General features: G+C 36.0%; 1 protein-coding gene and 1 pseudogene across 7 annotated transcripts in view; one reads left to right on the plus strand and one right to left on the minus strand.

The window, feature by feature from the left end:
• WAC (WW domain containing adaptor with coiled-coil) overlaps positions 1–26,601 on the plus strand; it is an 84,650-nt gene that overhangs the window by 17,264 nt on the left and 40,785 nt on the right. The window lies entirely within an intron of this gene.
• Positions 8,839–9,790, minus strand: LOC112921578 (small ribosomal subunit protein eS1-like; annotated as a pseudogene).

A 26,601-nucleotide genomic window follows, 5' to 3' on the forward strand; every position in this document is an offset into this window, starting at 1 on the left:
CAGGGATCCCATGTCTTTTACTTTAAACCTCCCATTCCCTAGCTTGAGGAGCCTTTAGGATTTTTCTTTTCCTTTATCCTAAAATGTAAAGCTTCACCAGTCTCTTTGTAACTGAGTTCTTTTTTCATACTTCTGATAAGGCTGTTTTGTCTAAAGAGTCCTTAGACAGAATTGTTTCTCTTCCTCCTCCTACTGTGACCGCCCCCCCTTTTTTTTTAAGATTTTTAATTTATTTGTTCATGAGAGACACAGAGAGGCAGAGACACAGGCAGAGAGAAGCAGGCTCCAGGCAGGGAGCCGGATGTGGGACTGGATCCCAGGTCTCCAGGATCACGCCCTGGGCCAAAGGCAGGCACTTGCTCAACCACTGAGCCACCCAGGGATCCCCCGCCCCTTCTTTTTAAAATTGTTTTTGACTCTTCACCTTTTGGAATTTTGTTAGATGTGTTTTGATTATATTCTATTTATCTTTTTCCTGGTAAGCAGGTAGATACTTGGATACTTTTTGAGTGAGAATACATTGTACTTGGGAAAGAATGCCTTGGCATATTTCTTCCAGCATTCTAACTATTTAAAGATGTGTTCATTTCATTCACCTATTGGAAGTTTTATTTTGGACAGCCGACTTTTAATTTCTTTGTGACCTATAATTTTATGAATCTTTTTTTAATTTTTTTTTTTTATTTATTTATGATAGTCACACAGAGAGAGAGAGAAAGGCAGAGACACAGGCAGAGGGAGAAGCAGGCTCCTTGCACCGGGAGCCCGACGTGGGATTCGATCCCGGGTCTCCAGGATCGCGCCCTGGGCCAAAGGCAGGCGCCAAACCGCTGCGCCACCCAGGGATCCCTAATTTTATGAATCTGATTAAATAGAAATACTTGGGGAATTTAAATTATATTTCATTTTTTCCATGTCAAGTATGTTTCCTCAGAAGGTTTTCTATTTGAGTTTGGTGCATCTCTTCCACATTATTGGATTCCGTGGATGTTTGCTCTTTGTAGTTGACTGTTCACATTTGGGAATAAGAGTCTAGGTTAGCCACTGTCCAGTAGAATGTGTGGTTGAAAATGTTCATTGTTTGAGCTGTCCATATGGTAGCTATTAGCCACAAGTGCTCATTGAACATTTGAAATGTGGCTAGTAGAACTATGAAATTGAGTTTTAATGTTTACTTAATTTAAATTTAGCCTATTGCCATTATGCTGCTTCTCTCCTCACTTGAGATGTTTTTTTTTTGCAACTGCTAAGTATCTCTTGGTTAACAAGTCCACTAAAAGCTTTTCAAGCCATAAGTTGTTTGAAGTGATTTGTCCTATTATTGATGTGTGTGTGTGTGTGTATTATGATGTTGGGTTTTTTTTCATGTGCTGTTTTCATCTCATTACCTGCCCTGAACAGTTAGCATTCCCTAAGGTGTTCTGTCCTTGCTGCTTTTGGTTCTGTAAATCCTTCCCCTTCGTTTCCAAGACCACATGTCATTTTACTTATTAAGCATGTTTCATATGGTGTTCCATGGATTATTAAAATCTGTTCCTAACTTGATTATTCCCTAGTTAATGCTTCTAGGAAATCATCACTTATTTCCTTTTCTTATCTCCTGTGTTTAGAGGGGATTTCTAGACTGCACCGTCCTCTTAACTATTGCACTATCATTTTAACAGATCTTTTGTCTCATTCCTCATGCATTGCTGTCTGAGTGAAAATTTTAGGCTAAATTTAAACATTATTCTCTTCATTAACTCTTAAAGTCTTCATTGATTCTGTACTGACAACATAATTGTCCAAATACATGACTTTTCCTCCTTTCTCATGTACTTACCTAGGAAATCTTTGTCTGGTGTACATAGAAGACACTGAAATAAAAACCGAACACTGTGATGTTCATGCCAGAGATTTGACATCTTAGGATAGATTTTTTTTTTTCTCGTAAATATAGCTTGAAACTTTGAAGAACTTAAAATCTTCTGACTCATCCTTGCCAGGAGTCCAAACCTCTCTTTTCTCAAACGACTCTCCCTCTCTCTGTACTAAGTCATGCAAATCTACTTACCCAGTCCTAGAACATCAAATTGCTATTGCCCTTCTGTATGTTTTCACAGCTAAAGCTGTCCTCTCCCCACTCCTACCACTTTTTTGGGAGGGGGCAAACCTCTCTGAATTCTTCAAGATTCCAGTTCTTCATTTAATGAAGATTTCCTTGGACCTTTTTCTATTACAGTTCTTTTATAGGGAATTGTAATTGTTTGTATATGTGATTTGCCTGCTCTGCTGTAAGTTCCTAGAAGACAGAGACTTAATTTTTATTGTATCAGGGCCTGGCATATAAATGTAGGTGCTCGGTAATATTAAATTAATATCTTACATGCCACTTGACATGTCTGTATGTGTCTGAAATAGGTGAGTGGTAGTAACCTTCAGGGAATTAATTGGTTTCAAGTGAAGGTTACCTTTTCAGGTGCCAGTTAAGAGTAAAATAGTAAGAATTCACTATTTTAGAATTCCTAAAGCAATTACACTTGGTTTTGTACTATTTATGAAGGAAGCAAATAGTTTTATTCAGACCTTCAGGAAAATACATAAATAGGTTTAGTTATAAACTTAAACACTGTGTACGTCACTGGTGGGCTAATTCTACCACATTATTAACCAATCCCTTAGGTAGCCCTGATTTTTAGACTCCTATCAGTAGTTTTATTATAATCTTATAGAGGATATTTTAAATTCTAGACTTCTTACTAGTTTTTAACTGTTCCTAAATTACTGTTTCTCAAACTCTCAACTTTATGGCCCACTATAAAGTTTTAGTTTCTTAAGTATATTAGGCAGAATAATGGTTTGGATTTTTTTTGTTTTTTAATTGTTGTTAGTCTGTTTTCCAAATATAACCTTATATTTGGATATTCAGTAGATTTTTCAGGCTTATTGAAATTAAGAATTTTCCTAGAAATTCTCATATATAGTGCTTCATTTCTCAAGGGTAAACCCTTGTGAATTGCTGCCTAATTATTTTTAGTTAGTGATTCATTGTGTTGATTTTTATTCCTAAAAGTGACTAAAATGTTAACTGAAGATCATTTTGAATCAGGAAAAAAAAAAAAAAGAATGCAACTATAACATGGCATATTTTAGCTCTTGAACTTGTGCATTTTTTTTTTTTAAGATTTATTTATTTATTTATTCATGGAGACAGAGAGGCAGAGACACAGGCAGAGGGAGAAGCAGGCTCCATGCAGGGAGCCTGATGTGGGACTTGATCCCGGGTCTCCAGGATCACACCCCGGGCTGAAGGTGGTGCTAAACCGCTGCGCCACCAGGGCTGCCTGAACTTGTGTATTTTTACAGTAAAACTATGACTTTTAAAAGTAAGCTCTTGGGCAGCGGTTTAGCGCTGCCTTTGGCCTAGGGCGTGACCCTGGAGACCCGGGATTGAGTCCCAGGTCGGGTTCCCTGCATGGAGCCTGCTTCTCCCTCTGCCTGTGTGTCTCTGCCTCTCTTTCTCTTTGTATCTCCCATGAATAAATAAATAAAATCTTTAAAAAATAAAAAAACAAAAGTAAGCTCTTTGAGGGGCACCTGGGTGGCTTAATCTGTTAAGTGTCATACTGTTGATCTCAATTCAGGTTGTGGGGTCAGGCCCTGTTTTGGGGCTCTACACCAAGCCCAGTGTGGAACCTACTTAAAAAAAAAAAAAAAGGTAAACTCTTTGAAAGAGTATAAGCTATTTCAACCCAGCAATGACTCAGTTGAAGTCTTCTGGGATTGAATTTACATTTTGTTGAAAATCCAAGAGCTACCATAGCAGATCATTCTTAATTTCTCTTTAGTTTCATTTTGTTTTTGATATAAAACATTAACCAATATTCCTTCTACTGTATTTAGCAGTATTTTCATTGAATTACTCATTGTCTTTAATAGCCAAACTCATCCTCAGTGATTAAAAAAATTAGCATAAGATAACTTGAGTGAGGGTAACCTATGTGGCTCAGTCAGTTAAGTGTCTGCCTTCAGCTCCGGTCATGGTCCCAGGGTCCTGGGATCGAGCACATGGAGCCTCTTGCTCACTGGGGAGCCTGCCTCTCCCTCCCTCTGTCACTCCCCCTGCTTTTGCTCTCTCTCTTCAAATAAATAAATGAAATCTTAAAAATAAAAAAAAAAGATATTTGAGTGAATATATTATAGGCTCAGAAATGGTTTCTCAAAAAAGTTTCTCGAGGAGTAATAATTGAGAATTGACATTGAAGGAGGTATAAAGTGAATACGTTGAAGATTCCTAATTTTTTTTGTGAGTATTCTATTTTTTTTTTTTTAATCACGTTGTCGTTTTTCCAATCTTTTTCTTTGTGCTTATTCTTAAGGATATGTGTGGTTTCTAAAAGCGGTCTTCTGGCTTTGAAAAGCACTAATTTATTTTTATAGATACTAGAATGGTATATTGTAAGATTTCTTTTCCTCTAAGCTCAGGATTGATCAAATTAAGTAGAGAAAGTCCATTGTTTGGGTAGAGTGGTACTTAAGTTTTGGTTTGTTAGCCTAGTCTTTTTTTTTTTTTTTTTTATTAAACATTGTAATCCTTTCAATATCCTTAAGATTAATGTCAATGGAGGAAGGCAGGGAAGCATATAGAGAGCTTCCATTATGTATAGTGTTATTTCAGAAGAGCCTTAGTGGTTGGCCTTTGAGTTTTTAATATGTATGTCCAAGCATCATGTTTTCTTTTTTTAAGATTTTATTTATTTATTTGAGAGAGAGAGCAAACGAGCGAGCATGAGCTGGGGGGAGAGGGAAAGCAGATACCTTGCTGAGCAGGGAGCCTGACCCAGGCACCCTTAGAGTATCATGTTGAAACATTTTTAAAACATAAAATAAAAGATATTAAATCATAGAGCCAGAGCTCTTTGAATATTGACTGGATTCTAATTCTATAAGAAGTTCCTTTTGGGGTTTGGATATAATGTATCTTTCAGGTTGCTATGCTGCTAGAATAGATCATTGTTAATTGGATAAGAAGAATTGAGGTGAAAACCATGGAAAGTGAAAAGAGTACCGGTCTTGAGATGTGGATATTATAGTTTTTGTTTTGCTGGTTATTAGCTTTTTAACTATGGGCAGATCATATTCATGTAACTTCTTGCCTGCTGCTTTTTATTCTTTTTTTTTTTTTTTCAACAAGGTTGGATTTTAATAATCTCCAACGTCCTTTCAAAATAAATGACTTGAGATATGTACAGGAGAACCTTATGATTTTTGTGATTTATGATTTCTGATATTTGTTGTGTGTCCTGCCATTCCATGGTAACTGAAACACTCTTCCTGCCAGAGTGTAATATAGTTATACAAATATAGTTTGTAAATATAGTTTGTGTGGGGACCTTTGGAATATTTTCCCCCAGTGTTATTTAGTATTTTTACCACTCTATAGAGGAGGGTAGAATAGCATAATTTTCTTTGCATTTTTTTAAGTTTAAATTGAGAAACAAGGTTGACATTTTTGAAGGCTTTTTAAACAGAAATCTTAATAGTTTTCATTGTATATAATGTAGAAATCAGATTTTGCTCATATAAAAAGTGGTTTGATTTTTTTTTAACCAATACATGCTTTCAGTTTAAGTCTTAAGTTGCCCACCAAATACAGAATTCATTTTTTATTTTAAGTCAGGATATACTCATTTTGACTTTCCTATAAGAGTATATTAAACTATCTAAACTTACCTGCTGGTCAAACACCAGTTTCTTTGTGGGGTAACTTTTTTTTTTTTAACTAATTTCATATTCTAGAGAATCTTGTATTCTTTGTATTTTAAATGTAGAGCCTTTTCTGGGTTTTACTTGATGGATGATACACTTAATGGGTGTGTTAAAACAGGCATTATGTAGTGCCATTTAAAACTGTAGGAAGAGGAAGGGGCACCTGGGTGGCTTAGTGGTTGAGAATCTGCCTTTGGCTCAGGTTGTGATCCTGGAGTTCTGGGATCAAGCCCCTCACTAGATTCCCTGCAGGGAGCCTGCTTCTCCCTCTGCCTATGTCTCTCTGCATCTCTCTCCGTGGCTCTCGTGAATAAATAGATAAATAAAATCTTTTAAGAAAAACCAAAACACAAAAAACTGGGAAAAGTCTGTACAGGTATTTTATATTTAAAGTGTATAAATGAAGTATAAATGTTAATACCTAATTTGACAATTTATTTTCCGTGAAAACCTGTTTTTCAAAACACAAATATCTGGCTTAAGTAAATACTTGTAATGTTGTATAGGTTTATGTAGCTGTGGAATGGAATGAGCACTGACGTTTGGGTGAAACATCCTCATTATGTATTTACCAGTTGTATGAACTTCAGTTCTCTTTGCATCCTGGTTTCCTTTCTTTAGCTCTTGACTTTCTTAATGCCATTATCCTCCCTTATCCCCAATATCCACTCAATGAGTCTCTTAGATCTTGCCTCTGAAACAGCTTTTGAATCCATTCATTTTTTTCTAACTCAGACCCTGATCATCTTTTGCTTGAATTAAAGCACTAGCATACTCCTCTCCCTTCCCTCCCCTATAGTTCACTCTCCCCACCATAGCCAGAATCACCTTTTAAGGAAAGTATGTTTGCTCATTCTTTATGTAAAAATCTTTCAATGTCTTCCCACTGCCCTAAGATAAAGTAAAAGTGTTTCACTGAACAGCTTGCTACATCTCCTAATTTTCTAGCACTCCTATGTGCTTCAGTTCTTTGAAGATAATGAGTTCTCTCACACATGGGTACTTCACACATGCGGTTTCCTTTTAGAATATGATCTCTCTCCTCCAGCCCCTTTTGCCTAGTTAATTCCTTCCTGTTTTTTAGGCTTGGATTTAGGTAGAAGTTAACTTCCTCTAGCTTCCCAGTTACCAATCTAGGTTTATTAGCACATCTGTTATCATATGTAACACTTTATTTATGGTGATTATATGGTAGTGTCCAAAACTTAGCTTCTCATTTTCCCCTCTCTAACCTGCTTTTCCCAGTTTTCTGTACTTTGTTAAATAGTACATGCAGCCTCTCGGTTGCTCAGGCCAATAATCTTGAGCCTCCTTAACCAGTCTTTCTGCTTTCTTACGTTCTAGCTCTTCAGTTTCTTCTCCGTGCAGCAGTCCTATCAAATTGCTCCTCTACTCAGAACATTCTCAGGTGTCCTTACAGTGGCTCAAAGTGATTCATTGCTTTTCCCAGTGTTACCTCTCTGACTTTGTTTCATTTTACTTTTCGTTTGCTCAGCTTTAACCATACTGACATCCTTGTAGTTTCATGAGCATTTAATTCACTTTCCTGCCTCACAGTTTGTCTTTACTTTTCCTTCTTATTGAATCTCTCTGGTATCTTCTATTCTCAGTGTTTTAAAAATGTGTGATTAAGAGTAATTATTAAAGAGAAATAATTGAATGGAATAATCAAAATGATTACAGTAACGTCTGTAGTACTGTGGTTCTTATCTGGGACAGCAACAGATGGTTCAAATGGTTGGTTTCTTATGAATCTTATTTCTCCTGCCAGAGAACTAAAATCCAATTTAGTAACTTAGAGTCTAGTTTTTTTTTTCTATTTTAGCAGAAGGTGAACATCTACTATAAAATATACTGCTAGTAACCTTAACTAATCTACCTTTTTTTTTTTTTTTCGGTGTTTTTCAGAGCATACTTTATTTCAGAGAAGTCTGTGTTTATTACATTTTTAGAGTAACATTCCAACTTCTTTCCCCACCTATGGTCAGAAGCATGTGCAAATGTGGTTCCAGAACCACTTGTTCCAGAATCCTTGGGGTGTTTAAAAATGCCACCCAGTCCTACTCAGTAACCAACTGAATCAGAGAACCTCTGGGTTACAAAACCTGGATGTTTGCATATTTACATGCTCCTGGAAGTGATGTTGATGCACATAAAAGTTTGACAACCACTGCTTTGTGCTATAAGAGTGATAAAATTATAATGGAATAGAGGAATTAAGAATTCCATGGTGTGATTGATTAGTGGCAGAAAGTTTGGGATGGACTTTAATTTAAAACTTGACATTTAATTTAAATATATTTAAAACTTAAAAACAATTCTAAGTTATAATATTGATGCTAAGACAACAGATTCTTTAAGAGTGCAGAAGTACCCTTTTTTTTCCCGGAGTCAAGTATGAACATTTTTGGACTGATTTTGGATCCAGTAGGAGTTGCCGGTATTTGTGTGCCTTCTAATTCTTAATGACATTTTGTTACTTGGGATTACACTAGAGAACCTTGGGAATACTCTTTGATTCAAACCACAGAAACCTAATGTATTAAGGGTTTACGAACCCCTTTCAAGGCATTTCAAGGGAAATGCCTCTTTTGTGTTAGTGTTTTGGTTGCATCAAGAAATTTGATGTGTGTTATAGTCATTGTGAACTGTTTTACATTAGCACTCAGTTTTTAGCCTGAATGTGAATGGATTATTTTGGGTTGAGGTTGGCTATTTTTTTCCCTACCTTCTCACAGTTTTGTTGTGAAAACTTTGCTGCTTTAATCCATTTAGTGTATAACAGTTTTAAGTTGGAGATTATCCTAACATTTGGGACTGGCAATTGGATACTTAGGTTATGTTTCTGAAAAGACTGCTTAAAGTTAAAATTATTTAACTTGAAACCGTCTTTTTCTAGTAAAAACAGGTACTTATAGCCTAAGGTATTTAGAAATTAGCTTTGAGTACCTGTGTAATTGACTTATAAACTGTTAGGCATAATTTTTTTTTCCACGTTAAAAAAGTTTCCTTTTATTAACCATCTAGAACACTTCCATCCAGACACTACAGCTTAAAATAGATCACTACCCTTTTGCAGCTATTTAGTAGCCAAGAGCAATGGATAAGATCCATACAACAGTTTTGAAAAGTTCGCACTGTCAGTTCAGAACATCTGCTTCACCGAGCCTGATTATTTAAAAAGAATGATAAGAAATTAAACATCACAAATATGTTTTTATTTGTCACCATTAAATGTCTGAATTTTAAACAGATTCTTGGACTGGTGGTTCATATCCATCAGCTCATTCAGCTTTAGCACCGGTCTCATCCCCCGTAGCTTTTCCAGAACTACTACCTTCACCATGAAGCTCCATGAGTTTTCCCAATTCAGACTTGGGCTTCTTCAGCATTTTTACTTTTCTAACAAAAACATCATGGAGTGGATAAATAGACTGACAAGCTTTTTCTATATCTTTTCCGATGCTGTCTGGAATCAGTTTATTGACCACTTCTTTCAGGTCATTTGTTTGCACCTCTTGGGTCATGATTTCCATCATCTTTTTCCGGATTTGGCGGACCTGTTGGTGCTGAGCGCAAGAGGTCTTCCGAATCTGATTATTGTGTTTTTTAGTAAAACCAACACAAAATAGACGAAGCAAATAACCATCGGTAGTCTTTACATCAACATGAGCTTCAATCATGGTCTGCCATTTTTTGACCATGGAACACATTTTGTCATGGGTAAGATCCATGCCATGGAAATTAGGCAGTTTTTGCCCTGCACATCCTCAGTGATTAGCTTGAATTTCCTAAATGCAACTTCATCATTCTGCAGATCAGCAAGGCTCACTTCAAAAACACGACCCTTGAGATCATCAGACGCAATTTTGGTTCCTTGAGTTCTTGTGACTAGTGTTTTTCCAATATTTCTTATATTGAACATAGCTGGTGCTTTCACATCATACCAATCTTTCTTAGAAAATGGATCAACCACTTTCTTCTTAGCTCCCTTTTTGCCGCCTTTCGTAAGGCGCTTGTTCTTGCCAACCGCCATGGCGCTGCTCTCTGTTAGGCATAATTTAATGCATTTTCAATGCCAGTATAAGTCATTTTGAGGCAGTATATAACAGCATTATAAGACTGTTAGCTTCATAAAGTGCTCTCATTACCTAAATAAGGTATATGAGATTTAGCAAGCTCAGTCTTGAGATAAAATTTTACCTCTGTGAAATTATTTTTCTTCAGTTTTTTCCTGCTGCTACTCTACTTGGTTCTTCAATGTTATATGCAGCAATCTACTTTTTTTCCTCTTCTTTTTTTTCCTGTGCGGGGCTTGAATTCTCACAACCCTGAGATCAAGACCTAGGCTGAGATCAAGAGTCACACGCTAAACTGACTGAGCACCTAGGCACCCCAGCAGTCTGCTTTTTTTTTTTTATAAAATTAAGTTTTATATGAGCAGACCAACCTGTGTAAATTTAAGAATTTTCTTCTTCTCCTTGGTCCTTATTACTGCACTCCGTTGCGTCAAACACTATATTATATTAACAAAAGCAAGTAAAAAAAATACTGAATTGGTTTCAGAATCAATAAAAATCTTCTGCATTCAAGAAGTTTAAGGAATCCTAAGGTAGGACTGCCCCTGGGGATTTTAAAGACACTGCAAAGAGTGAAGCAAAATTTTTATACACTGTAAACTTTTTAATTGATGCAGTTGGCAGGCACCTAGAAGTGAAAGGTTGACTAGAAACAAAGTTAGAAGAGATCAAGCAATCTGTATTGGTACAGATTGATCTGCATTGGTACAGATCAACCAACATGAATTTACTATAGCAAATGAATATGTAAAGTAAGAAAATGTAAGGAAAAGCATGATATTTTCAGGAAGAGATTGATGTAGCACATACAAGTATATTGGGCATGTCTTATGTGCCAGGCACTCTGGATACCACAGACAACTAGATAGTTAAATCTGCCCTTAAGAAATTGACATTCACGGGAGAGAGATAATAAACCAATAATATGAGTTAGAGAAAAGTAATGCCTCATGGAAAAATAAAGCTGAATAAGAGGAAATAAAATAATCTAGGGAAGTAGAGGTTGTTATAAAGAAATTTTGGAAGGGTTGCTATACAGAAATGAGGAAGGGTAGGCATGTGACTATGGGGTGAAGAAAGTTTGTTCCAGGCAGAGATCAGTAAATGGCAAGGGCATCACATGAGAACATGTTTGATATGCTTGAACAAGCAAGGTAGCTATGGATGATGGATGTTTTTAGGGTGAGGAAGTGATAGAAGTTGATGAGCTCAAGAGGTGAGGCAAGGGCCAGATCAAGCAGGGCCTTGTTTGTAGGCTTTTGAAAGGATTTGGGCTTCTACTTTGAATAAGATGAAGAACCATTGGAGGATATTGAGTGACTTAATCTATCTGGATAAGAGAAGCAGCAACAATGAGATATCACTTAGGACATTGTTGGATTTGCTGAAAGAGAGAGTAGTGGCTTGGATTAGGATGATAAAATAGAAGTGGTGTGATTCTGGATGTATTTTGAAAGAATCAACAGATAAACTAGAAGTGAAAAATGACTTCCAAAAGTTTTCACCTAAGCATTTGTAAGCTGGAATTTTCGTTTATTGAGGTCAAGAACAACTATACAACAGAAAGTTTGGAATATGGGTAGAGTTGTGAGTTTTGTGGGTTTGGGTTGTCTTAGAGAATCCTGTTCAGATATCAAAGGGAGATGTGGAGTAGGCAGATGACTTGGGTCTGGAATTCAAGGAGATTGAGCTGGAGACGTTAGCATATAGAGTGAATTTAAAACCATAAGACCAGATTTCACCCAGACTATAGAAGGTGAGTAAATATTTTCAACTTTGCAGCCATAAGGTCTCTTGCAAATACCCCCACTCAGCTAATGTAGTGTGGTGGAGCCTTGGCATTTCGTAAAGGAATGGGTGTGATCAGATTCAACTAGCAAATCATTTGCATACCTCTGCCATGAACAAATTGCTGCAGGTTCAGGGATTGGAGGAGTAACTAGCAAAGAGATTGGGAAGGAGCAGCCAGTGGAGTAGAAGAGAACCTTAGGCAGAATATCTCCTGGAAACCAAATGAAGAAAGTGTTCCAGGATGTGTGTGGATAACTTACGTCTAGGTCGGCCAGTTGGTTGGATAATGTGAGATCTGGCACCAGTTTTCGAATAAAAGGAATAGACAACAAAAGTATGGCTTTTAGAGTAGGATGTAGGTTAAAGGAAAGGGATTTCTCCTTCTCTTTTCATTTATTTTTTCTTTTCTCTTCCTTTTCCTTTTCCCCTTTTCCCTTTCCATCCATTCCTCATTTCCTCCCTTCCCCTTTCCTTTATGAGAGCCATTAAAGTATATTGATATGCTGATAAACTGATATAGCAGAGTAGGATATTACAAAGAGGCAATTGCTGGAGCAGTGTTGAGATTTAGTATACAAAATAGAAGAGTGGCCTTAGAGCATTAACAGTTCATTGATACTAAGAGGGCAGCTTATTACTATTACAGTGTTATATGCTGATTATTCTTTGTCATTTAATTATAGCTGGAGAGATCACTGTAACACCATTTTTTAAGTTGAAGATTTATTTGAAACTATAGTTGCTAAATCGGTGTCCTTCATGCTTTGAAGCTGCCATTTTGGTGCCATTGGTGTTCTGCAAAAAGTACCTTGCAGGTTACTGTTAGGAGGAGCAAGGGAGGAGAGACCGATTCTACTATTATTTCTTCTAGATATCTGTTCTGGGTAGGATTTTGTTTCGGAAGGATTCTTCTTAAAGACTTTAAAAACCATTTGTCAAAGTATATTCTTTTAATATGAAGTGATAGATGTCAAAGGAACCAGTAATGAAAGGTAATGATCTGCTCTTCCGAACTGTATGCTCCCCACTTAATTTGAAATACATTCTTAAAATAAAGGAAACTTCTTGGGTACTACCCTTTTTCAATCATACTATCCTCTGGACATCCCACCCCCAGCCCTGCCCCTTTCCTAAAATTATCCTGTTTGTCATTTCTATGAATTTGACTTTCTTATGTAGGTTTTATCTAAAATGTACTTCCATAAATTATCTTTTGATAAAATTCAACTAGAAAGGAAAAGTTCACTTGTAAATGGTGTTTTAAAAGCTTTTTTGAGGGATCCCTGGGTGGCGCAGCGGTTTGGCGCCTGCCTTTGGCCCAGGGCGCGATCCTGGAGACCCGGGATCGAATCCCATGTCAGGCTCCCGGTGCATGGAGCCTGCTTCTCCCTCTGCCTGTGTCTCTGCCTCTCTCTCTATCTCTCTGTGACTATCATAAATAAATAAACATTTAAAAAAAAAATAAAAAAAATAAAAAAAAAATAAAAGCTTTTTTGAGGGCAGCCCAGGTGGCTCAGCGGTTTAGCGCCGCCTGTAGCCCAGGGCCTGATCCTGGAGACCAGGGATCGAATCCCATGTCAGGCTCCCTGCATGGAGCCTGCTTCTCCCTCTGCCTGTGTCTCTGCCTCTCTTTCTCCTCTCTGTGTATTCTCATTAATAAATAAATAAAATCTTTTAAAAAATAAAAAAAATTTAAAAAAATAAAAACTTTTTTGGAAATTTTATTTGTTTATTTGGGAGAGTGAGAGGGGGAAGCCGACTCCCTGCTCATCAGAAAGCCCTACACAAGGCTGGATCCCAGGACTCAAATTATGACCTGAGCTGGAGGCAGACACTTAGCCAACTGAGCCACCCAGATACTCCTAAGTGGTGTTTTTAAAACAGTAGTTTAAAAACAATTTACGTTAGGGTGTTTGGATATGTTTGTGTTTTAATGGAGTTTGACCCTAAGGGGTAAACAAGGATTGCAGAACTTCTAAATTTTTTCATCAGGTGGGATGGTGAGTGAAATATGGCTTCCCCTTCTAGATTTTTATATGAGAATCTTTATTTTTATTTTTTTATTTTTTTTGGAATGGGCATGTTTGGGGAAGGGTTAGCATGAAAGGATAGGGGAACAGAGAACTAGGAACTGATTGTGATACACGATATGTTGCAGACATTTCAGTTGTTTCCTCATAGATATTTTCAGCGTTCTTTCCCCCAAGCTCCTTGAGGGTGGTGACATTAATTGAAAATCTGATTCAAATAGAATGATTTCACTATTTATATTTACCTTATGCTTTTGATCTGGTGTGTCTTGTTCTTACACATAATAGTTGCTGAAATATATGGTGATTTAATGAGAAAATAATGTTATGGTCAATAGTAGTTTCTGAATTTGAATATAACTTAAAATACTTTAGGAGATGAGAAAGGTAACAAAAATTAATAAAATTGGGGCACCTGATTGGCTCAGTGGTTGAACAGCTGCCTTTGGCTCACAGAGTGATCCTGGGGTCCTGGGATAGAGTCCTGCATCGGGCTCCCCGCAGGGAGTCTGCTTCTCCCTCTGCCTATGTCTCTGCTTCTCTGTTTCTCATAAATAAAATATTTTTTTAAAAAATAAATTTTCAGCTGTAAAATAGGCTTAAAAAAAAAAAGATTTATTTATTTTAGAGCCATGCTTGTGCGCAAGGGGGCAGGAGGAGGAGAGGGAGAGAATCTTGCCTGGAGCCCAAGGAGGCAGGGCTCAGTCTCACCACCCTGAGATAATACGACCTGAGCCAAAACTGAGTCAAACGCTTAATTGACTGAGCTATCCAGGCACCCCTAAAATACTTACTTTTATTACTCCCCCTGCAAATTTGCTTGAGGATTAAATGGAATAATGTACCTGAAGTCTGTAACAATCCCTAATGTGTTCAAGGTAATCGAAGTATTTTACTTTGTTTTATCTGTTTTATGATTCTTCCTGTTTTGAGTAAAAATCTGTTTGATTTAGGCACAAAGAACTATATTCTTTCAGAATTACTCTTTTCAAGTAATCTCTTTTCCTATATTTGGAATGTTTAGTAATACCTAATATTTCTTATTTTGTCTTAGAGCCAAACTTTGTGATTGTGTTCTAGAGGTTAGAACACATGAGATTTTGAGTTTAAAAATAATACGAAAAAGGGAACGTTAAATGTGGCACTGTTTTTTCTTTTATTGAGAATATTGAATAGAATTTAACTCTTAAAATGGTAGCACTAATCAGTTAGATTTGGGAATTTCACAGTAAGCCTAACCTGAACTGTCTTAACTTTTAAAAAAATTTATGGCAATTTAATGATAGCAACAAAAGAGATTACTCTATTTTTTTTTTTTTTGAGATTACTCTATTTTTAAGGAGCATTACAGTAAAACATTATTTGAATAAAGTCTTTCTGAAATGGTACCAAACCTAGAATTGTAGGGGGAAAAAAAAACTCAAGGAACAAGAGCAGTGGGAAAGGAATAGTGTAGATGTAGAGTTTGTTGGTGTGATTGGCTGATACTGGTGTTTTCTCTGCATGGCAAAACGACTGATTTTGAAGGTGACAGATGGAGAATGTGGAGGTTAGATGAGTGAGCAGGATGATTAAACCGAAAGCATACTTCATGGAGATGAGGAACTTTAGTGGGGCTAGTGAGGAGCAATAATGAAATTGCCCTTCCAGCAAAAAATACTACAGAGTGTACCTTTTATCCAGTTTGTCTTTATGTAAATAACATGGCATAACTAAAGTATATTATTATCAAAACCAGTAGTTTGACATAGTTACAAGAGTAGGGGTGGAAAAATTTTTCTTTCTTTCTAAAGTTCTTTGACATAAAACCAATTAGTAGGAGGAAAACAAATTAATTTTGTACAAGTGCCCCACACATTGGACTCTTGGGCGAGTCTGGCAGTTGAGTTATATGAGACAACATCCTGAGCTAAGGAATGGCATGGAGCCTGGAGCTTTGTAGGGGAAGGAGGGCAACTCACAGCATCATAAGAAGAGCAGATGTTTGTAATAGAATTTTGCTTTGCCATACACATAGGTCTTTTAGTACATGCCAAAGTGGCATATTTTGTGGTGACATTCTGTCCTTCACAATCCACTGGCCCTATTCAGATTTTTACCAATTTTGCATGTGATGTATGTGTGTTTGTGTTTCATACAGTCTTATCACATGAATAGATTAACATGAGATTAACACAGTAATAGATTAACTACTGCCACAGTCTAGATACAGAACAGCTCATCACAGTTTGATCACAGTTAATATCTTGTGCTGCTTTTTATAGCCACAACCGTCTCTCTCCTTCCATTCTTCCCTGACCTCTAGCAAACTAGCTAGCGTCTTGCAATCATTAGAATTTTGTTATTTCAAGAGTGTTATGTAAATAGAAGCATACTGTGTAACTTTTTGAGGTTGAGTTTTTTTTCACACAGCGTAATTCCCTAGAGAACCAAGGGGGTATGTATCCATGATGGATTTCTCTTGCATTGCTCAGGGTAGTCTATGGTATGATGCACTTCAGTTTGTTGAACTGTTCACCTGTTGAAGGACATTTGGGTGATTTGCAGTTTGGGGCTTTTAACCAACTAGCTGTGCATTCACATACACATTTTTGTGTGAAACAGCTTTTCTTTGTTAGCTGCTTAACTTTTTAATGACAATTATAAGTAGGGAACTGTTTACTTACTGTCATCAGTCATTGAACTATATTACTATAAATCATTACTATTAACCAGAATTTAATTCTCATTGATGGTCCTCTTCACATTCTTCTGTAAGTCATTCACAAGTATCTGAATTTTTTTTTTTAAGGAGAGGCTGAATTACCATATGCTAGCTTAAGGCTTCAATATTTATATCCAGTGTAGAGTGATGGTAAATGTATCTATTTGCTTTCTCCTTTGCTCAGAAAATAATATATACAATTTTTCTGGATAACCTGTATTTTCATATTTGGTCAGTATATTCATTGGGACAAATATACTATTCATTTAATATATTTAAGCTAATTTTTAACTTACCAAACTCTTGAGCTGTTCTGTTTTCACAGAAGTATATTTTGCTGCTACCGTATTTTTAAGAGATTTTAAAGTTGTGTTCAAATCTAGTGACACAATCTAGAATCTGACATACCAGAGTGCCAATACCTACCAAACTACAATTGTCAAAAAACTTGGCAATAGGATAAAATACAGTAAATGGTAAAATTTACTGGATGTTATTTAATCTGCCTTGAAGATAAGGAGGCTTGAAGAAGTTACAGTATATGTTGTAGCTTTGGCAAGTATCTATCAATCACCTAGGAAGTTCAAACAAACAAATCTGAAAGTACTCCTTATTAAAAGGGGTCATATGCGACCAGAAATATTAACAGTTTTAAAAAGCACCTCCGTTTCTGTTGCTACATAGTTAAGTTTGGGAAACTAAGTAAAACTCCAGGGAAGAATGAGTTCCTTTTGATTCTGTAAGCGTCTTTTTTTTACCATCTTGAGCATTTGCTGTTCAGTATTTGTCAAATAAGTACTGTGTGTGTGTTTAGGGACGGTTGTTATAGAATGCTTTTATGAATTAAAATAACAATAAAGGAAAAATTTAAAGAGTATATTTTGAGGAAATTCATATTTGATGTATAATGTCAGTCATTTGGCATAAAAATCCTCAAGATAAACAGTAATCCTAAGTGGCTGTTGATTCCACATATTAAGCCAGGTGAGTTTAGGTGCATTTAGTGCACACTGCTGTATTAGAAGTATAGCTTCAATTTGCAGATTTGCTGGATTTTTCTTACGATTTTTGTTATTTGTTAATAACCCCATCCCCAAGTTATAAGTGCTTTGATTTTTTGAATTCTTAAATATTTGATAAGTCCTCCTATTGTTGTTATATATAAATGGCATCCTAGTTGGAAAAAAAATTTTCTGGATCCCATCCATTTTTTTCTCTTAGCACAAGACATTACTACTTTGTATTCTAGCATTTTTGTTTTATAAGTGGTATGCTTCTTCTGCCTAGATGCGTTAAGAATTTTTTTTTTTTTTAATTCAACAGCTTCACCGGACTATGAAGATAATGTTTCAGTTTTATTCGTTCTTTATTTTTCCCGGTACATGGTGACCCCCTTCGATCTCCAGGTTGAGATCTTCCTATATTTCAGGAAGCTTTTTTTTTTTTTTTTTATTACTTCAAATGTAGTATTTGTTTCTTTGATGATTTCATCTTTAAGTTCTTCCTCTTACTTCTTCCAATTCCCCCACACCTTATTTTATCCTTTTATCTCTTGTTTTGTTTCATAGAATTCCTGTTTAAAATAGAACAGAATTTGTCTAAAAATTATCTGCTTCCTGATACTTCTTTCAAATTATTTTCTTCACTATATTAACGTTAATATACCATCACTTTCGTCTCTGTACAGGCCCTGTGTAGGGTGTTTTCTATGTATGTTCTTGTGTTGAGTAAATTTGAATATCTGTACATCTGTATATATAGATATATGCGAATGTATATATGCAGAGTGATTCAGTTCTCTGATTCTGTTTCTTATTCTCCTGGACACTACATTAACGTATCCTTAGAAGTTAGTTGTTTATAATCTGCCTAAAGATCAGAGAAAAGGGTAAGAGAAGTGTCTGTTAAGAGGAGAGTGATAATAATGTGGGAAAGGGCAATTCATTCATTGTTTTTTCTGTATGTGATGAACTCTCCTCTCAGAGCTCACTCTCTTGGACTCTAGGCAAAGGTTTAGAATGGTGGGGCCCTCCCTCCCGTTTCAAGTAGTTCTCTGCTCAATTGGGCCAAAAGTCTATGGGCCAAGCGACCTTTCTCTCCCAGCTCTTCTGCCTGCCATAGTTTTTAAAGTATGCATCGTAACGTTAGACTTTAGAGGAATTGGGTGTTGGTCTTTAGTAATTTTTCTGTACTGTGTATGAATTTTAATTTTCTCCTTAAACCATTTGTCAATACCAGTTTATTGGGTTGTAACTATTCCATTGTTGGGTTTGATTAAATTTTCTTTTCTTCCCTCTAATTTGGATAGGTTTTACAGAGGGCAAATACAGAAACATGCTCATGCTGTTATCTTTCTGGAAGTCTGCTCTTAATGTAATTTTTATTGCCATATTTTTGTGCTACATGAATCCTTGTATCACTGGCTTTTAAAATTAGTTTGGAAGTAGTCTCTTTTTAAAAAAAAATTTTTTATTAATTTGGTAGAGAGTGAGCACAAGCAGGGGAAGTGGGAGAGGGAGAAGCAGGCTCCCGACTGAGCAGGAAGCCCAATGAGGGGCTTGATCCCAGGACCTGAGCTGAAGGCAGACACCCAAACAGCTGAACCACCTATACACCCCTGGAAGTAGTCTCTTAAGATGACTCTTTTATGGTTCTTTGCCGTGTTAGATATTGCTGACTCCATTTTTATACGGGTTGGAAATTCCAACACCTAGATAAATGTAACCATTTCTTTGATTACATATTATGGTATATGCATGCAATGTGATGTATAATGTTGCCATTAAAAATGATGATGTAGTAGAACCACTTTTATTGATGAGGGAAAATGGCTCTGAATTTTAAGTAGGAAAATCCACGCATTAAAGTAGTATGATTCTACTTTTGAATATTAAAAGTACATGTAGAAAAAAGCCTAAGAGATTAGAGTTCTTTTTCTTGAAGTTTTTCTAGATTCTGAGTGTCTTTATTTTAGAAAGGTAAGTTATGGCATTTCCAAAAGAGTGGTTAAAAAGGAAAAATACTTGATTGGGGATGTTCTTGGTATTAAAAGGTATTAGTTTATGATAAGTGATCACTGTGTAAAGCTCATCCCTTTTTGAAGTTCATCTTTTTCATAATAAGGAAACATCTACTTATTCCTATAGATGGTAATTTGTTGTCAAAAGTCTGCTTAAATTTTATCAAATGGTTTCTCACTATCTGCTTTTCAAAATTAGCATTCAAGGATACCTGGGTGGTTCAGTGAGTTAGGTGTCCAACTCTTGATTTTGAGGTCAAGATTTCAGTGGGGAGTCTGCTTTAGATTCTCTTTCCTTCTGCCCCTCCCCCTTCTCATTTGCCTGCTCTTTCTAAAATAAATCAATCTTTTTAAAAAATAAGCATTCAAGATTTGTATTTGTGCAAGTCTCTCAGTATTCAACTTTTGTGCGTTCTTGGCCTGAGGTATGTATATAGTTGTAAATTCTCTTAATTCTGTATTGCTCTGTGGTTCTTGTTATCTTTGTGAGGACTTTATAGTTTTGGGTTTTTTTGTTTTTTGGGTTTTTTTTTTTTTTTTTCATTTGAGAGAGATACAGAGCACAAGGGGGAGAGGGAGAGGCAGACTCCCTGATGACCAGGGAGCCCAACATGGGGCTTGATCCCAGGACCCCGAAATTATGACCTGAGCCAAAGGCAGATGATTAACTAAGCCACTACAGGTGCCCCTGTAGTTGTTTCTTTTATGACTGAATCTGTTTCTGGAACAGATACATTATAGGAATTTCTTTTTACTTGAAAGTTTGAAACCGTTCCTAAATAAACCTATATACTCTAAATCTGGCTAGGGTTATGATTGGACAAGGAATCTGGTGAGAAAATGGCCACATAGGATTGAAGGGAGAGTGAAAAGGGATGTAATATTTGTCCAAAGAATGTTGCCATAAAATTGATACATCGGTTAAACATTATCAGCCAATAGGATCTGTTGAGCTTCTTCTCTCCTAATTATTGAGCTTCTGTTTTAATTTTTAAAATACCTTATAGTAAGCAACATTTGCATCTGCTACTTAATGTATATAAAATTGACTTAGGCAGCGTGCCAATGTTTACTTTCTCTTTAATAGACAACCCTTTCATAGTTGGAGAACACCTAGACACAGTGTCCAATGGTAGATGACCAGTAGCTATATACAAAACTGCAACCACCTTGACTGTCTCAACACAGGCAGACTAACTAAGTAGCAGACAGATGGGAATTTTTGGATAGATAATGTTGTGTGCAGTGTACAGAGACACTCAAGAGCAGTATCAAAAATGTCTTACCTATAAGGGAAAACTCCATGTTTTCTTTGAGATACCTCTGCTATAATATGCAGCTTTTTTTCCTTCTGATACTTCATGATATTGGGAAAAGCACTTTTCCCGTTTTATTTTAGTCTACTGACAGACCCAAGCACTGTTGTAATTACAGGGATTATAGCCATGACATAACAGGCAAAGTCCCTCTGTTCCAGGAGTTTTTCTCTCATAGTAGAATAGAGGGACAATATGAAATGGACAAACAGGATAATTTTACATTATGATTTGTACCTTAAAGGAAATAGTGATTTGAAATGGTAATGGCACATAGTAGGAGGTGGTTGAGGGGAAATCTGTTTTAGAGGGTAAAAAAAAAAAAAAAAGTTAAGTGACCTCCTTCATTTTTATTATTAGGCAGAGGCAAAATCTGGACTGAAGTCCCAGGTTACAGGATTGAGTGGTTATCTCACTGGTCATTTCAAATGTCTATTTTTAAAACTTGAGGTATAGTCACGTACCACCCCCACTCCCACCAAAAGCACCATACCTATTAGTAGTCACTCCCTATTTCTTTTCCCTGCTCACTCCCCAACCACTGTTCATCTATGTATCTTGATGAGAGTTTTCTATTTTGGACTTTTTTTTCCTTCCATCTTCATGCTGCATGGACTGTATATTGGACGTTTCATATAAATGGATTATATATGGTCTTTGTGACTGGCCTCTTTGACTTAAAATTGTGTTTTTATGATTCATATATGTTTGTCATGTGTCAGTACTTAATTCTCTTTATTTTTTTTTCCAGGTTAAAGTTTGTTTACTTCAGTAATTCTTAGGTCCTTTAAAATTTTCTATAAGAGAATATCATACTCCACTTTTTCCAGATTTACATGACCATGTGACAGTTTTTTATTTAAAGCATCTCATAGGATTAGAGTTTGAAAAATGATCAAATAGGAATCTAAGCTAGACAAGTCAAAGTCACATGTAGGGCACTTTTTTTTTTTTTAACAGTTTTGTTGATGTGTACTTCACCTCTCCTAAAGTTTACCAATTTAAAGTTTGCAATTCAGTGGTTTTTAATGTATTATTCCCAGTTGTGCAGCTGTCATCACAATCAATTTTAGAACAATTTAATCACACAAAAAGAAACCCTATAGCTTTCACTTTGCCCCCAGCCTTAGGCAATCTCTTTCCTATCTCTATAGATGGGCCTATTGTGGAGGATGTTTTTAAGTGGAATCCTACCATATGTTGTCTTTTGTGACTGGTTTATTGGACTCAGCATAATATTTTTAGGGTTCATCCATGTCATATCTTGTGACAGTACTTGTTCGTTTTTATTTTTGAATAACACATATTTGTTAATCAGACATTTGACTTGTTTCCATTCTTTGGCTATGAAGAGTAATGTACCATGAACACGTGTGGGCACATGTTTTCACTGCTCTTGGATATATACCTAGAAGTAGAATTACTGGGTCATATGGTAAATCTGTGTTTTAACCTTTTTAAGGCTATGTGTTTAACCTTTTAAGGAAATGCCAGACTATCTCCCCAAAGCAGCTGAATATTTTATATTCACGACAGCAGTGTGTATGAGCGTTTTGGTCTCTCTACATCCTCCACACTTGTTACAGTCTGTCCTTTTGACTATAACTACCTAAATGGCTGTGAGTAGTATCATTGTAGGTTTGATTGTCAAATCCCTAATGGCTAATATTAATGAGCATCTTTTCATGTGCTTTTTGGTCATTTGTATGTCGTCTTTGAAAAGATGTTTGTTACCTTTCAGTCATTTTTAAAGTGTACTGTTTACTTTTATTGAGTTGTAAGAGTTCCTTCTAATAGAACTAGATAAAAGTCCTTTGAATAGGATTTGCGAATCTGTTTTATGCTCTGGATTGACTTCTCACTTTCTTGATAATGTCCTTAGAAGCAAGAAAAGCTTAAATTTCAACGAAGTCTAATTTATATATTTTTTTTCACTTGAAATTTGGTGATGAAATAAGCCTGTATTTTCTTATAAGAGCCTTAGGGTTTCAGCTCTGTGATTCGTTTTTGTATTAGTTTTTGTGTATAGTGTGAAGAGTCCAACTTAGCTTTATTCTTTTGCATGTGTACTTTCCCTTAAAGTATTTCATAAATTTAATTTCTAGTTTGTAGATAAACATAAATGTTACCTACACATACCAGAGTAGGAAAGATGTGGGTTGTCCCAAAGGAAGTATGTAATACATACTTTGTACAAAGTAGTTTGTATCACTGTGCAAAAAAGATATGTGCATATTCATTTGGGATGAAGGGTAAAGGATAGTGCTGTTTTTTTTTTCTTTTTCTTTTTTTTATAGATTTATTTATTTAAGAGAGAAAGAATGCATTTATGTGAGCCCCAGGTAGGAGGGCAGAGGGAGAGAATGTCTAGCACACGCCTTGCTGAGAACTGAGCCAAATGGTGGGGCTTGAGATCATGACCTGAGCTGAAAAATCACAGACACTTAAGGGATGGAGCCACCCACGGTGCCCCAGCAGTAGTTTTTTCAGTGAAAGCTACATCTTTGATTTATCTCTGTTAGTTTATTAATTTTTGGTCCTTAGTCTGTTAACAAAGCAATCTCCTTGTTACTATTTGTTCATGACAGATAAAAGTGCAGCTGTATTGTATGGCATTATTGTTGGTGATGAAATTTTTCCAAGTGATAAACATCTTGGTAAAAGTTTGAAACAAAACTAAGTACTCTACAGTACAATTTTCACAGCCGTTACAGTCCTAAAAAATGTAGCATATTGTGTTAAGCAGAATTAGGTTCTAGGCTCAGCTAATTAGGTGAAGGTGACAGTGGGCAACTTCATCTGGAGCAGTGCTATCCAGTGAGCTATGTATGCAGTTTAAAATTTTCTACTAGCCAGTGTCTGGAGTTAACTTTAATTATATATACCATTTAATCTAATATGTTGAAAATAGTGCATCATGTAATCCATTTAAAATTTTAATATGCTGTTATTTTACATTATTTTTGTATTAAGTCTTTGAATCCAGTGTGTGTTTTACATATGCAGCAAATTTCAATTTAGATTAGCCACATTTCAGGTACTTAGTAGTGGCCTAATGGCTATCACTTGAATAACACCAACCCTAGAGGGAGTAATTCAACTATAGGGCACTGTCAAATGAAAGTCTATTGTTGACACATTATCTTAATTCCTTTCCACTTTCACCAGGAGACATAGTCTAGTTAGCTACATTTTGCTTTTCCACCACCATTTAGCTCATGTACAATTAGTAAGTTGGATAATGACATCAATAAACTGAAGCTGTGTTGGTTCATATGTGCAATTTTTTTTTTAGGCAAGGAGAATCAGAATAGCAGGAGTAGGGTTATAACCTTCAAATAGAAAAGAAAAAGCTCTCCTCCAGCTGCTGCACAGGCAAGATCTCTAAAGAAAATTCAGTTCTGCTCTCCCAGCCTTGCATGGCTTTGTCTGTGGCAAGTTACACTTTCTTATCTGTCCATTTTAACGATAGCCACAATGCTCAGAACTTCACTTTTGTGTTCTTAGCCTCAGCAAGCCTCATTTCTACCCTAATGTGTTTTTTTGTTTTTTTTATTTATTTATTTTTTTTATTTTTTTGCGTTTTTAGTATCTCCTGAAACAATTTATAACCATGCTGAGCTGCTTGCCTGTGCTGTTCAAGTTTTTGTTAAAGCTCTGGTTATAATAAAGTTGCATAGTTTGGAGTGATTTTCTCCTACTCTGTTTTTTCCATAAGACTTGGTTTTAGTGTGATTTTGCAGAATTTAAGGTTTGTCAGGAAAACATGTTATAGTAAAAATACTCATTATAGATGTGGTTTTTCTTTCTAAAATCTCCTTATTTTTAACTGTTTGTGTTCTCTTGTTTCGAACTAATGAGTGGAAGACCAAAGACTGCAGAAGACAGTAGAGCATTTAAAATAAAGTGTGGCCCACATACTAACCATATCAAAACCATCTTATTAAAAATTTACACCTTGGGGGTCCCATCCCGTATACTGCGAATCAAAATCTCTGTGAGATGCAACCTTGAAATCTATATTTTAATATACTGGAATTTGAGATCCACTGCTGAACTTTATTCAGTCTTAACTACTACCTGTTTTTATTAGTTTGAATAGCAGTTTAGGGTGACAGATGTCCTTGAAATCTTTCACTTAGTATTCTAGGTATACCTTACACATTCTTTCCAGTTATTTGTAGATGGCATTAAGACTTAATCTCCAACTCTGAGGATGTGATAGTGAAGTCTAGTGATTGTCATGTTCTGAATAACACAAAAATGCCATAGTATTTACTTCTAAATAGAATGAAAACTATTGATTCACTTTTTGAAAAGCTGGTTGCATTTCCGAGCCTTGTTTGCTCATATAGAAATATATGTTCCTGGGGCAGCCCTGGTGGCTCTGCGGTTTAGCGCTGCCTTTGGCCCAGGGCCTGATCCTGGAGACCCTGGATTGAGTCCCACGTCAGGCTCCTTGCATGGAGCCTGCTTCTCCCTCTGCCTGTGTCTCTGCCTCTCTCTCTCTGTGTGTAACTATCATAAATAAATAAAGAAAAAAAATATTTAAAAAAATTATATATATATATATGCCTTCTGTTTTTCCTCTAGTATCCAAGTTCCTTTTCTAAATGGAAGTACAATGTAATTGCTTAATTTCTAGCTGAGACAGGTACATATTGCTACATATTTTGACCCATTTCCCAGAGTACTCTCCTAGGGCTCCATCTTTCTCAGCCTGGAGGTTCTAGCCTTCTCACCCTTAAGATTTAGCTTCTGAAGTTACAGAGGATGCCAAGTAGGGATTATCCTGCCTTTTAAATATTGAAGATTCTGTCAGGGAAAAAGGTCAGTATCTTGCAGTATGTTATATTATTTATCTTAAATTAATGTTTAATCTAGGAGTTGGCACAATTTTTCTTAGTCCTGTAGGTCCCACAATCATTGTCACAATTAAAAGAGAAAAAAGTAGGGACTGTTGAGTGTCTGCCTTCACGTGGTCCCAGAGCCTCAGGATCAAGTCCCACATCAGGCTCCCCTTAAGGAGCCTGCTTCTCTCTCTATCTGTGTCTCTGCCTCTCTCTTTGTGTTTCTCATTAATAAATAAATAAAATCTTTTAAAAAAAATAGCCATAGGTAATACTTAAATGCTTGACTGTCGCTGTGTTCTGATAAAACTTTAATAATGCAAACATGCACCAAGCATGTTGTAATTTGCTGATCTTTGGATTCTAGTCTGACATTATTAGCATCCAATCAAGTTAATACACCTCCATTTCATATTTGCCTTTGATTAAGCACTGGATGAAAGAACTTTGCTCAGGCATAAATGTATTATAACCCTGCCTCCAAACTCAAAATCTCAATAGTATCATCCATTTCTTTGAAATTTTATAAGACTTGCTTCATTAATGCTAACTTTAATTTCTTAAAGTATCATTTAAAATCATTTTTTCTCCCACTTATCCATAAATACCTTTCCTCAAAGAGATTTTTTTTTTTTTAAGTACTGAGCCCCCTTTTTGGTAATATGTAGAGAGCATAAAGGGCACCAGACCACATAAACAGCTTTTGCTTCCATTACTCTCTTGAGCCAAATAGCATCTATGAGACTATCTTTTACTAGTATATATATTATCTTCCTTTGTGCACTTGAATAATCACCAATTTAATACTAAAATTCTGACTTCCAAGTTTTATGCATGGCTCTGTTCTTTGGATATATTGCCAACACAAATCACATGTTTTTTTTTTTTTTCTCTCAATCTTAGGCTTACATGCACCATACTACTAAAAAAAAAAAAAAAAAAAAAAAAAAAAAAAAACCTTATCCTAAAACATACAAACTTCATTGTAGGGCAGGATAACAAAATTTCATGTGGATTTTTAAGATAAAAGTTATTTTTTTTTTTAAATTTTGTTTATTCATGAG

This window comes from Vulpes vulpes, chromosome 2 (assembly GCF_048418805.1).
Source record: "Vulpes vulpes isolate BD-2025 chromosome 2, VulVul3, whole genome shotgun sequence".
Taxonomy (NCBI): Eukaryota; Metazoa; Chordata; class Mammalia; order Carnivora; family Canidae; genus Vulpes; species Vulpes vulpes.